The sequence below is a fragment of the Helicoverpa zea genome, chromosome 7 (assembly GCF_022581195.2).
Source record: "Helicoverpa zea isolate HzStark_Cry1AcR chromosome 7, ilHelZeax1.1, whole genome shotgun sequence".
In the NCBI taxonomy this organism is placed as follows: domain Eukaryota; kingdom Metazoa; phylum Arthropoda; class Insecta; order Lepidoptera; family Noctuidae; genus Helicoverpa; species Helicoverpa zea.
In genome coordinates, this window is record NC_061458.1 from 72035 (window position 1) to 86371 (window position 14337).

At 39.0% G+C, this 14337-nt stretch overlaps 1 protein-coding gene across 2 annotated transcripts in view; it reads left to right on the forward strand.

Moving 5' to 3' along the window:
* Positions 1-232: 232 nt before the first annotated feature.
* Positions 233-14337, forward strand: part of LOC124632141 (tensin-like) — a 49819-nt gene continuing 35714 nt past the window's right edge. Inside the window, exon 1 of one of the 2 annotated variants that reach the window (XM_047166829.1) lies at positions 233-483. The gene's annotated coding sequence lies outside the window, so the exon portion shown is untranslated. Of the gene's footprint in view, positions 615-14337 lie in introns of both variants that reach the window. The other variant, XM_047166828.1, reaches the window with a different exon arrangement.

Consider the following 14337-nt stretch of genomic DNA (forward strand, 5'->3'; position numbering starts at 1 on the left):
CTGATTGCTTGCCAAATGAATAACCATTAACATTGAATGTGAATTGTTCGATCGATGGCGGTTGAGGTCCCATTAAATTATCATTAGGGACTTCTGTTTAGGGTCAACAACCGTTCGTCCGCTCGCAGAAAAGTTCGACGCCTTATAAAATTAAAAAGAAAAAGGAGTATACGACACAGGTGCGCGGGCGCTCGCGTTTCCCATTGTGCCTGCGCCACTTACCGTGAAGGCTTTAGTAGAGCTCAGAACGAGTTTGTTAGCATCTCTGCAAGCTCAGTCGCGCTCTGGCTCTCGAGAGGAACGCACGCCGCTGCGGCGGACCACGAGTATTAGTGACGCGCGTGTCAATCGGTGACGTCGTCGTGGTGATTGATTGTTTGATCACGCCGTGTCTGTGGTGTAACCCGGCGTGTAGTGAGGTGTGATTGACCTGTGAATAGTTCGAGTTTATTGTTCGTAACAAATCGTGGGAGCTTACCTCTGGTATGCAACTGTACGCTTTTGTATAGCTGTATGGAGAAATTCTTCTGTTTTGTCCTGTTAAGCGGCTTCGCGGTGCTCGGTTGTATCTGCGGTTGCGACGAGTGAGAGACGAGTTTCATTAGGTGCAACAGGTAATGCAACATGTATATTGGTCCAACTAGTCAGTGTTTATTCAAGTCCTCTGTTTTTGCGGACCGTACAAAAAGTGTCACAATAGAGGCGGGTGGTCTCGCTCCCGCTGCACTGTCTACCTGATCGTTTAATTACAGCTCTCTTTGTGTCCAGACAGCGTTTTGTTTAGCAGCTATTGTACACTCCTCTTTTGTCCCTTTGACTGTTTATATTTGTACACAAAATCATAATTCGTGTTTACTTTTTGAATAGTAAACCGAGCTTTCCTCTATTTGCATAAACGTCATGAATGAAAGCTTTCTGTAACACAGTAATAAAACGTAAGTACGTATAGGTATATGAATGTCTAATACTGTTACAGATTTGCAGAAATTTCAAAACCTATAAAGTACCGATATTCCTTACTCTTCATCATATTTTTTAAGTACCCAATTAGAAAATACTTAACATTGATTAACACGACACCAAAAACTAGACAAACTTCGATAAATAACCACCTTGTTAGCAATAGTTGAGGAACCCAGCATTCTTAAGATGATTGTGCGAAACTGCATGAAGCAGACATGAACCTCGCCACATTTCCGTACGCTGACGCTGTTGGCTCGTATACCCGGCATATCTGTTGTTTTACGACGCGTCGCACGCTGCAGCGTCCCGCTCGTCTGTCCCGATGCCCATCATTGTTCCTCTGCCATTGTACCCAGCTTTATTCAATGACTACTTATTGTTTGCGGAAAATGCTAAATACCACGGACTTCTAAACATTCTATTGTTTTGTAAATCCTGGTCTACGTGATTTAGTTGCCATGCCGCAGTAACATAACATTATCATCGTCTATGGTTTTGTTGTCCAAACATATCCATAGAGGAAGCACTTAATTGATAGTTCGTGCTTTTTCCTCAGTAATAAACTTAAAATAATTTATAAAAGTGTTCACATCCTGTTCCACTCTGGTGACAGATTTATAAGCTTTGACACCTCCCACTGGACGCAAGTTATTTTATTGTTTGTTGACTTTATGTTTAAAATTCACACATATGTCATTACCTCCATCTCAAAATTAAAAATGATTGTTATTATCATGAAAAGAATAAGTATTTAGTATGCAAAATTTGCATACTTACATCATCTTCAAATATTACTTTTTAAATATAATAATTTATATACGCATTTTATGACATCTGAGCTACATTGAGATACATAAAAGTTTGAATAGTATCTGTTGTAAGACAATCTCGGTTAATTTACCGTTTAATATGGCGTAACCCGATAACGCGCCGAAACACCGCCGAATTCTGGGAACCCTCGCCCGGCACACATCGTAAAACATGGCTTTGATTATTTTTACATATATTTTTTACCTTGAATGTTACCGTGGAGCGTGTAAAGTTTTTGTAAGATTTGTGTCGCGTGATGCGGACAGATATCGCCACAAAAATAAATCGCTAAAATGTCACCGTATTTTCAAGTTGACGGGAAGAAGCGGATCTATTTACTTTAAGAAATTTAATATTTCAATACCTCAAAGGCAAACAATTAAAATTGTAATCTATTTAAATTACGCATTCAGTGAACCCCTAAAATCTCGTTCAAATCCAATTTCCGTAATGAAGGAAGCAAAAACAAAAGACAATAAATTATTCGGTAAGAATGCGGCTAATCGTCGCTGATTAGTCGGTATCTGGCATTAATTATAAATTCCACCGCACACAGATGTCTGGGGCGGGGAACCGGCGAACGCACCTCACTAGACATCGAACACGAGGCCTACTCCGATCTCATTAAGGCGTGCAGGCTCTAAAATCTTAATGTTTGTTTGTTAACCTTTTAATCCGATTTCCTGTTGTTTGATAGGTATTTTTTATTTTTGTTTAGTAGAGCCATTTCACTCGTGATTGATTGTCGCAACATACAATAGACTATAAAGCTACAAGGAATTGGGGTGAAAACCATTTAGCCGAGGTTTTATTTCATACACTGAAAGGGACTCGACCTACAACCAGCGAACCGATGTATTTCACTAATATTTTACCCTTTACCTACGAATACGGACGTTTACACGAAATCGAAAGCTTTTCTATTAGACACGTGATATGGGTCACAGAGTTTTGTTGGATTTTTCATACATTTGAAATGGTATTTTAGAGCCTATTCATAGAGCCGTTGTAAGATGCTACCCACGTGAATATTATTGAATTGAAATCTATTGAAAACTGAGCCGCACTCTTTTGGAAAGGAAATTGAATGTGAACACCCGTAATGAAGGACGTTTATTATGAAGGGTCTACTTTACGGGTCACATTAGTCATGTATTTTATTTCAATGTTTCTTGAAAGGAGATTGTATCGTCAAGTGATTTAATTATTTTTTTGCTATACCATAAAGGAGGTGCCATTGCGTCAGTAGCAGTGAGAGAATGTGGAAATGGAATGGAAACCTTGCATCGTAGATTCAGTTCTGTAATGAGGAAGGCTGGAACACATGTGCCTCTGCAAATAATGATATTACTGTAGATAGAACGGAGAGACAAAAACAAAGTGGTAGCATGTTTTCAATTTCGAATTTTAAGTACACGAGCTTATGAAGTTTTTCGTTATTAATAACGTATTAAAAAGGTATCAAGAGATTGGCAAAACATTACGTGTATGTACTATGTAACATAATATCATAATGAAATAACTCATAGTGGCTTATATCTCAGCTAACACAATATCACGTTAATAAAGCAGAGTAATGCAGTGAAAGCTTCAGGATGTATTTAATTACTGAACACTCTCGTTTCTTCGGCTTATTTCTATTCACTAACGTAATGGAAGCACATATCATTTGACTTATATAACGAACGTAGTAAACAGTATTATTATAAGATTAGGCCTATTCCATTATGTACTTAATTAGGTAGGTATACTCCCGAATGGGAAACTATTTACTCGTAAGTTATTTATGATGCGAGCCAGATGAAACTATTAAATGCGCATGAAACAATATTAGCATTAAAAAAAATAGCAAAATATAATTACTATAATATCCCAGTACCAATTACTTCACACTGTTGCATGGTTTTTATATGGATGATGCCCCAGTGGTCCCAGTGGTGGGCAAGTAGGAATGAATAAGTTTTGTTTTTTTTGGAGCTTTTACCTATTTCTATCAACTAATCCAAATGCTAAGTGGACGATTTCCCTGCAAAATCCTAGTAACACTGAGTTCATTTTTAGGAGAAACTTTTTGAGCGCACGTACTCGGAATCGACACATAGACCGCAAACGCAACACAGGAATAAGTAACAAACTATCTATTGGGGTTTATAAATAAATAGTTTGTGTTATCCGTATAGTGGTGCAGATCAAACAGCGTGGTGTTGTGTAAACAGGTGGGGTGCGACTGCGGCCGGATGTGGCGTGCGTGCGGTGCATGATACCTATATCTGGCTACTACATATATCTAGGTACTTATACTGATGCTATGCTGGTTTTTTTCCTATTTGGGTTTTCTATCTAACCGAGTCTAAAAATGGTGCTCAATGCTGTTGCTTACAATAATTTTCTTATTTACACAAAAAGTTTTAGTTTTCTTTTCAAATTGTATCGTATATTGTATTAAACTCACCATCTTACGTTATTCTTTCTTCAACAATGTACAATGCTACCTACTGTATTATTAAGTATCTGCACACATTACACACCTCCGTTATCTCAGTAAAATGACATTACACAAGTATCACTCGGTAAGCAAATAACGTCTGCCATAAAAACATAATCGCGGGATTCGAACCGGAACCCGCGCGTTTCACAACTCCTTAGCCGAACATCGTCGTAAAACAGTCAATAAGCCTGTGACGTCACTTGTTTATTAACTTTTATTACTCTTAGCTTTAAGTACAGCATGTGGGGGAATTAACAGTGACTTGAGTAAAAGATGATCCACTTGTCAGAGCTGAGTTTAGGAGAATATTGTGATAAATAATGCGGGATCAACGCTTGTGTTAGACGGCGTGAGAGAGATAATGAAAAGTCATTGATTAATTAATGGTTCGCGATGATGTTCAGTTTTGGAAAAAAAAAATATAATTTAGTTCTATAAATAACTCATAGACTACTTATTTATTTTCTTCGTGTCTATTAGCACTCCAAATAAACTTCAGGGAATCCACTAAAACCAGGAAACATTAAAAGATTCGATTTCAAAGAATGCACTTAATTTAAATATCCCCTAAAATCCACGCTGTGACTAATTAATGCTAACTATTAATTAATAGATACGACAGATGTAACCGAAGCTTCGCGACATGAAGATAGAAGTTGTAATAAAACGAACTATTCGTAAGCGGAAGAGATCAATAAAGTTGTTCACATCAAAGTGTTTCCGCCGCTGCACGTGAAAATAACGACAACTAGCAAACAGACGCTGAGCAAATACTGGGAAGTGAGGAGTTACTGCACATCCGTTGCTATGGTAACATTAACACTTCACTGGTGGCTGCTGTTAAGTTTAATGGATCATTTTATGTAATAAGCGACATTAAATTCGTCATATGCGATCAAGTATCCTTGCTAACAATAGGGCATCAAACGTTAAATTATGTGGGAGGTCTATGGACGTCCTATGACATGATGACCATGAGAAAATACATAGTTGTAGGCAAAAACTATCTTTATACCTCGTATACTAAAAACTTCAAGACCTACTTTCTACACTCTTCGGCTTGGAAGAAAAAAGCGCTAACAACTAAGTTGTACGCAAGAAGTAGCCACTTACAAGCTTTTATATCTGAGTTGAGAGCGTTGTGAAAATTTACAATACAGTAGCAATTTGTACTGCACTTCATTGCTTTCATTTACGTTTAGGAGCCTGTTAAATTATATTGAAACAAGGCGTGGCATTTCAGTTTAAAATGCATCTTTTGCCACCATCTGCCTCAATTTCTTGGCCATCCTAGTTTTTATTATTGTTGACAGCTTTAAAGTTATGTTATTTAAATCACTGATTAGCTACGGTAGTAATAATAGTGTGGATAAATTTCAATCAATTTACAAAATAAAATATAATTTACCTGCTTTCTTGTCGTTCCACGCGAGCATTTCCGCAAGGGTCTACAAAATGCACAATTCACATGACAGCAGTAAATCCAATATGAGCTGGCAATGTGCTGCATTCTGTGGTCTCCGCGGGGGTGCGGTCGCGGCAGGCGCGGGAGGGGGGGGTGTCGGTCACGCGCGAGCGCCCATGCCCTCCATAATATATTGCATTACCTCTGGCCGCCTGTCCCGGCGCTCCTCCAACTGGTCCGTACCGATATGTCCCCGATTACAATCTACCAACTTTATATGCTGATTTTTTATGAGGTCGCGCGAGTACTTGTGATCAGAGAGAAGACAAAATAATTGTGGACAGAGCTTATAACTTTTATATTCTGCTGGTTAATAAAAACTATATGTAGATACATATGTAGCTTTAATGTCTGTCGCGCAGTATTTCATACTTTAGTGATTAGATCATTGAATGTATCACACTACAATAATATCGTGTGACATCATCTCTTAGAACCTGTATTGAACAAAAACCGAAATAAATCAATTTGAACACCAATACATGAAACGACCAAATATTAGGCTGTAGCTTATAATATTAGTGTACGGATGTACCGCAGGCACCGTTTCTAAAAGTATAATTATCCGCAGTAATTAATCGTTCAAACAGTGGTAAGCGCGAGTTACATCTACCGACGTGTAGTAGTGTGCGTGTGAGATTTACTGGCGGTTGCTGGCGTCAGACTCCACGAACTTAGCCCCGGTTTGACTGTTCGGCCTAACTTGTTACTGTCGCGAGCTTTCTTGCCATTTAGCTCTAATTTAAGACTATTCAAACATTTTCAAAGCCATTTGTTAAGTCTTTAATGACGTTATGTTAATTTATGGACTAAAGTCAAAAAATACGAGGATATCTTTTGAAAGTTTAGCTCAAAAAGGTTTAAGAAGACTCATAGCTTGTAAGGTACACTTCCCAATCTCCTTGTCCACTTTTTTCATATTAACTAAGAAAGTTTCGATCTTTAAAGACTAGTGCAAGTCAATAGCTTAATATTGCGGAGTTTGCACTAGCACTGCATATCGTTAACCGCAGCATGCACTCGCTCGTAAACTATCGTGCACATGGCGCAACAGACAAACTTTATGCAACCACTTCTCTGTAACCACCCGGGAATATAATAAACAGTCAAAACCTATAAGATGTCAAATATGTTTAAGCTATATTAGTTATTGTTTCTGATCTACATGAAGCTCTTATACATGTAGAGCTAGCATTTACCGTCGATTTCACGCGCTTCCTGAATGAATTACTTCACGATCTCGGATAAGAATCCTATAAGTATCTGTTATTCTGATGTTTCGCGTTTATAAGTTAAGAGTATGCATAGGAATATTCATCACAAACTAGACGTTTGGTGCTGCGAGCCTGGAATCCATGTATCCTCCAGTTGGATCATCTCCGGTCAGAGCAATAAATCTTTGTTTGAAGACTAACCTCTCACCCCGCACTTGCATACAATACTATATCTAGTGAAGTATCTACCATAAATTAGTTACGTGCAGAAGGATCACTGATATTTACGTATTAATAGTCATTTTTTTATGTCTTTTAGCACCCATGACGACTGGTTACACATTTTTTTAATTAATATTTAATTTAAATCTATCGAATACAAATAATGTTTTCCTCTAATTTTGAGTTATACCTACTTGAATATAACAATTAACCTCAACATGTACCAAAACGCCTATCGTGAAGTCAACCAAGTCAATCATGAACATTGTTTACCGTCCCATAAGCTTGTAGTAACTGAACCTTCTGCACGTATGCAGTTGTATGTACAGCGCACGTGTTCTGGACGGGAAACAGACGCGTCCTGCGGGAGCGCTTCCCCAGATAACAGTACTTTACGACCACCGACCACCAGCCGCCATTACATGTACTCTGACAGACAACACGCGTTCAGACATTCTTTATTATATTTTTGTTACTAGGACGACTCAGGGTACGTCCTGCGTGAGCGAAACTACGCGAACGCGATGCGAAGCGAATTAAAAAATTCGCATCTACATCTCTCATATAGGACGCATCGTCAGACATTTACATTTTGTCTAGTGTCTTATTCGAAAAAATGTTTAGGTTTTTTTCTGATCAAATTGCGTAACAAGACCTCATGGGTGTCGTGTCTGGCACTCGTGTATTCAATGTACGATTTCCCGAAATTGAGTCAGTTGTTCTAGATTTTTTCTTTTTCATTTGGGTTGACCACATTTTACTTTATGCGAGTTGAGTATCGTGCCTGGAGCTCATCAATTCTTGCGAATGGGTGGTCTGGTTTAGTTCAACATTGCCTTCTTTATTTAGCTGAGAGCTTTTGATAATACTGATTATTTAACTTGATTCAATTATAAGAAAAGAAGAAAAGGAAAATCTTTTTGCTTTTTTCTTTTCGAAGAATGGAAGTTAATTAAATTCATATAAATTATTATTTTGCAGAGACGTTTTGGTGATTAAATGAAATGATTCAAGTTATTTGTACCGGTACGTCGTTGGTAGTGTTCACAACTTGCGCAACTTCTCGCCGGATTGCTTCGAATCCCGTACGAAGTAAATATTTGTATGACCCAGTGCCAGTTGTTCCGGATATGGCTGTTTGAACAGTTGAGGTTTATTTCTATACGGGGTAATACGTACCTTTTTGGGAATCGACAGAAAGTATTGTAACTCGAGAGTTTCTTAAGAAAATAGCTTTATTTTTGCAATGGATTTCTTTACCGGTCGAGTGTGCTCCACCCCTAGTAAATCTTTGTGCCTACAGAAAGGGTCACGGTTGCCATAGAAATGCCATAAAGCCAGCAGATACCCACCTAATGTTATGAGATGTAGCCCTCTCACAAATTGACCGGCCGCCGTACGCCGCACTCTCAGACATCGAGTAATCGCAACATTCATCAAGCTGAGAGCTCTCCTCACTTTTATTGTGATTATTTGTTGGTTTCCTTTGTGGAACTAACTAACATCGGATCTCGTTTAGTCTTTGTTTCAGGACAAGTACTTTACTTAACCAGTATTGTGTACGTCAATACAGCGCTGTTAGAGAAATGAGTTTTTGTGCTGACTGATGTAAGAACCTACAATCGACAAATAATTCCGGAATTCTGCTTCTTTATCTTATATTTTCTTACTGGATATCATATTTTGATATAATTGCAACCATATCTAAATAACATCGTAAGTTGTTTGTAAACACGGTGGTGTTTGTTTCGTTATGAAACCACCTGATCCCTGTAACTAGAAGCCCCGTCTGCACGGTGTCGTACCGCGTCGCGTCGTGCGGCACCGAGTGGCGCCGATTTTGCGTGGAATGGCTGCGAGCCGCGGTGTCCCAGCTTTTGTAAACAGATACCAATACAGGCGAGGATCTAAGCTTACAGGGTGTGATGTCACTGTCAGCGACTTTAATTTTATCTAACGATAATACGAGCTAGTAAACATTGTTGGCAGAAGTAAAATTACATACTTGCAAAACATATAAATTATGTAAATTGCTGTAAACAAAACTATCCAGTCCCACCTGGCTGTAACTTTTTGACACACACAGATGAAACTGAAAACACTGATACCCATTTTAAGTACCTATACCTATATGTTATCGTTCCACGGGATGTAAACGGGAAAATATAGGAAGTCAGTGTTATCAGTGACGCTCGATTTCCCCGCTAGTAGAGACACCGCGCGTCGCCCGCGCGTCGTCGCTATCAATTCGCACGCATTCGGCGCTCGATTGAATTACCGCAGTGTTTTGCGGCTCGAATAAAATGTAAATGAAACGATCGCAATCCTGTTACCCACGGATCGATGCGGACGACTTGCCTGGGGATGCACACAGACACACGCCTGTTTGTACACGAGCTTTGTGTGTGTGTGCTGTTGCTTAGCATTTTGTAGCCTGTTTGTGGTTCTGGAAGTCAAGTTTTTAGAAGCTTGCTTAGCTTACTGAGGCATTGATGCGCGGAAATCATGAATTTCCAACTTCTACTGTCTTATAGTATGGAATGCAATAAAGGATTTGATAACGAAAAGCTGCTAGTTCAAAAGTGCTCTAAACTTAAATGAGATCGAATAATTAAAAAAATCTTATCACATTCTTATTTCCTAACGGTGCAGTTTTACTAAAATAAAAAAGTTAAGCGATATATCAAAGTTTTTATTCCATTTCGCGGTGTGTGGAGTGTTGGCGCTAACGCACGGGCTCCATGGACGGAATATTTATGGCGCCCAAACTAGTTTGCTTCTAATCCACTGAGCATTTACATTAATTAAGACGAAAAATTAATATTCTTACGACTTGACATGTATGAACGTCCGAAAATAATTATACCGTTGATATTATTTTTGATATTATTTTAGTGGGCGAAACATTTTAATGAGTAAATTATATTATAAGCTGTTATGAACGTTTTATTAACTTTTGGATTTGAATATTGTAATAATTTTATTTATTTAAGGCGAGGAATTGGTCAACAATAATTCCATAACCGGCACGCGCATCTAAGGCGCCAAAAGGGGTCGGAGCGTCTGAGCGGGGCGAGGATAACAATACGCGCGCTAGCTTATAACTAAAAGTCGTAAGCGACAAAATGGTTTTGTAATTTTATTATTTAGAAATGATAATTTGATAAAAATTCCTTCTACAATTTTAAAGAGTATGTATATACTCAACTACTAAAAAAGTTAAGAGGCTTAAATCGGTCCCGTTTGCCCATAATATGTGAATCTCTTTTTAAAAAGAGGTATATTTGATATATTTTTCTCTGTTATAAAAGTTACCTAATCATATATTGACGTCTAACAAAATAAGGTTTATATCATGAACTTTCAGGTAACCAAGTTGTATTTTGATCCGTTTTGTATTTACTGAGAAAAATTGAGATCCTTGGCGCCAAAAATTCCAATTCGTCCTCTTAATGCTTCTGCACATTTTGTACAAGGGCGGACTTAACGCCTTAGGCGTTTTCTACCAGTCTACCTTTGGGTGGTGGAGAAATAGCAGTGGTAGGTGCAAAGGTTATATTATGATATTTAGTGTAAAATAAAATAAAATACTAATATATATTATAAATAAACATACTATACATACATACTTAATACATACATATTACAATTGCCAGGAGAGACAAGATAATTAAAAAAGAAAAATAATAATCTACGGTAGCGACTCTGCCAATTTCCTGTGGATGTGGTCGCGTAATTTCTTTTTGAATGTATAACGACTGTTAACCATCCTGATCTCAAGAGGTAACTCATTCCAGAGAAGAATAGATTTCACAAAGAAGGAAGAGTGAACAATATCTGAACGGTGAGCAGGGCAATGAAGAAGACGATTATTAGAGGAGCGGAGATTTTTGTTGTGCTGTGAACACACATACTGGAAGTGGGAGGTTAAGTATGAAGGTGAAGATGGGGTATATAGTATAGAAAAAAGAGTAGTTAATGCCCTCATCACACGTCGTTGTCTTATCGGTAGCCATTTAAGTTGCGCTCGATAGGCTGACACATGATCGTACTTGCGGAGATTAAAAACGAATCGAATGCAATTGTTGAGAAGCCGGTCAAGTTTATTGAGCAGATCTGCATTCAGGTCGTAGTAGCAAACATCACCATAGTCGATTATGGGAAAGATTAAGGTTTGCATAAGCGTCGCCTTCACGTTAACCGGGAGAAAATTTTTCAAGCGATAGAGACACCATTAATAATCTACGATGCTTGATATGATGTGTATAGCCAATAGGCCATTGTGGTGAATTGTCTGACTTTCTTTTTTAATTCCATCTCTTTGTGAAATTGATAATCTCACTATCTAGTATTTTACAACCGTAACGTAGCAGTTGATCACATCAATTCAAGTTCAGGAGTAAAATACGAATTACATACAGGATACAGCGTTATATTAGATTGTCTATACTAATATTATAAAGAGGAAAACTGTTTGTTTGGTTGTAATGGATACACTCAAAAACTACTGAACCGATTTTAAATATTCTTTCACCATTAGAAAGCTATATTATCTGCGAGTAGCATAGGTTATATTTTATCCCGGTGAGAGCAGTAGCTCCCTCGGGACGCGGGTGAAACCGCGGGAAAACGGCTAGTAACTTATAAATAAGTACATAGTATACTAAGTGGCCATGAAACTCATCCTCCGAGCCTTTTCCCAATCATGTTGGGGTCGGCTTCCAGTCTAACCGGATTCAGCTGAGTACCAGTGTTTTACAAGAAGCGACTGCCTATCTGACCTCCTCAACCCAGTTACCCGGGCAACCCGATACCCCTTAGTTAGAATGGTATCAGACTTACTGGCTTCTGACTACCCGTAACGACTGCCAAAGATGTTCAATGACAGCCGGGACCTACAGTTTAACGTACCATCCGAAACACAGCCAATGGTGTCTAAGATATACTTAGAAAGTACATACAAACTTAGAAAAGCTGCATCGGTACTTGTCTGACCTGGGAAAAATTATTAAAAAAATGTTATTATAGTGTCGACGAATATTTAAGTGATAAATCTCTAAAACTAGAAAAATAAAGTCTATAATTTTAATTGTAATGTTAGTGTTATGTAAATGTTTTTAGAATAAGTTGAATTGTAATTATACTCAAATCAAATCAAATCAAATCATTTATTTTGCAAACATGGGTGGTAAGTACATAGATGTTACAATAAAATATAAGTTCTCCATGTTTTGCCGGCAATGGGCATGCAAATAATAAAACAATGGTTTTTATTATTAATAATTTCAATCAGAATAGGTATACCAAAGAAATGAATCAGGTTCTTTAAATGTAAAGTCCTCTCCACATACGTATGTTAAGAATATCTTTTGCTGTGCCCGACAGGGTCCATAATTGTTACCTACCAAATAAATGTTTGCCACCTAAACTTACATTGTGGAATGCAATAAAGAATTAAGTATTGAGACCATGAAACTAAATGATTAGTTTCATGGTTTTATGAATTAGTTTCATGGGGGCCATGAAACTAAAGAGATCAAAACAAATCGTTCTGTCACTCCTCACCACATACACGCCAGCATTTAGCGGGCCGTTAGTGGCATAGCTAATTAGTTCTCATCTCTTTATGCTAATGTCGCCCTGGCACCTTTGCTACCTGACGCTAAGTATTCTCATTAAGAAGATTATAGCTGTTCACTGTATTTACCTTGATTGATGGTAATTTATGTCAATTATTACAGTAGACAATGTCGATATTTTTGTAAAAATCATTTAAATCAAGATGAAAATTCCACTTAATGGAGATGGATGCCAAAGTGTCTCGTCTTCAAGATTTACGGAGCGAAAAACAAACAGCATTTTTCTCTCAATTGAAAAACTTGGTATCCCGTCCTAAAGAAAGTAAATCGGGGTCACAAAGTTAGTGGGGTGTATCCCGGAGCAGCCGTAACATTTGACAACAGATATTATGATAAACCCTTGTGGCGCACATGTTCGAACTTTGTTCTCAAAGAAACCTCCCGATCCCAATGCTTCACACGTCTGATAGTTTGCGAGCTTAACTGGAGTTTGAGCGCGTTGGGAACTATTTACCATATCAAGTTTGTTGGTCGTTATCAATTAGCTGCTGACCGTCAGTGGGACGTTATGGGCGAGTGGCGTCTTCACTGTAAGTTATCTCGCCACGAGTGTTGGATAAGTGGCTATTACTTGCTTCACTTCACTTTGCGATATGTTGCAGAGTAGTTTCATCATCATCATCAGCCTATCGCAGTCCACTGCTGGACATAGGCCTCTCCAAGTGCACGCCACTGAGATCGATTTTCGGCTTCTCGCATCCAGCTCCTGCCAGCCGCCTTGCGCAAGTCATCACTCCACCGTGCCTGAGGACGTCCTACACTACGTTTGCCGAGGCGTGGTCTCCACTCCAGAACTCGTTTACCCCAACGGTTATCGGTTCTTCGGCTAATATGGCCAGCCCACTGCCACTTCAGCTTGCTGATTCGGTGGGCTATGTCGATGACCTTGGTTCTCTGACGGATTACCTCATTTCTGATGCGATCCCTCAGAGAAATGCCGAGCATAGCCCTTTCCATAGCCCGCTGAGCGACTTTAAACTTGTGAACCAGCCGCACCGACAGTGTCCACGTTTCGGCTCCGTAAGTCATGACAGGTAGGACGCACTGATTGAAGACTTTTGTCTTTAGGCACTGTGGGATCGACGATGTTAGGACTCGACGTAGCTTCCCAAATGCAGCCCAACCCAACTGAATTCTCCTATTCACCTCGTCCTCAAAGTTGTTTCTACCTAACTGCAATGTCTGCCCGAGGTAAACATATTTCCGAACAACTTCGAGAACGGCGCCGTGTATCGCTATCGGTTCCGGTAGAACATGTTCATTGAACATGACCTTGGTTTTGTCCAAGTTCATCCGTAGGCCGATGCGTAGAGAAGATTCAGCCAGGTCGTTCAGCATCTGTTGTAGGTCCTGCAGCGTTTCCGCCATGATGACGATATCGTCGGCAAATCGCAAGTGAGAGATGTGTTCGCCATTGATGTTGATGCCGCGTCCTTTCCAGTTCAGCGTCTTGAACATATCCTCCATTGCATTAGTGAACAGTTTCGGGGAAATAACATCCCCTTGTCTCACTCCTCGATGCAACGGTATGGGCCT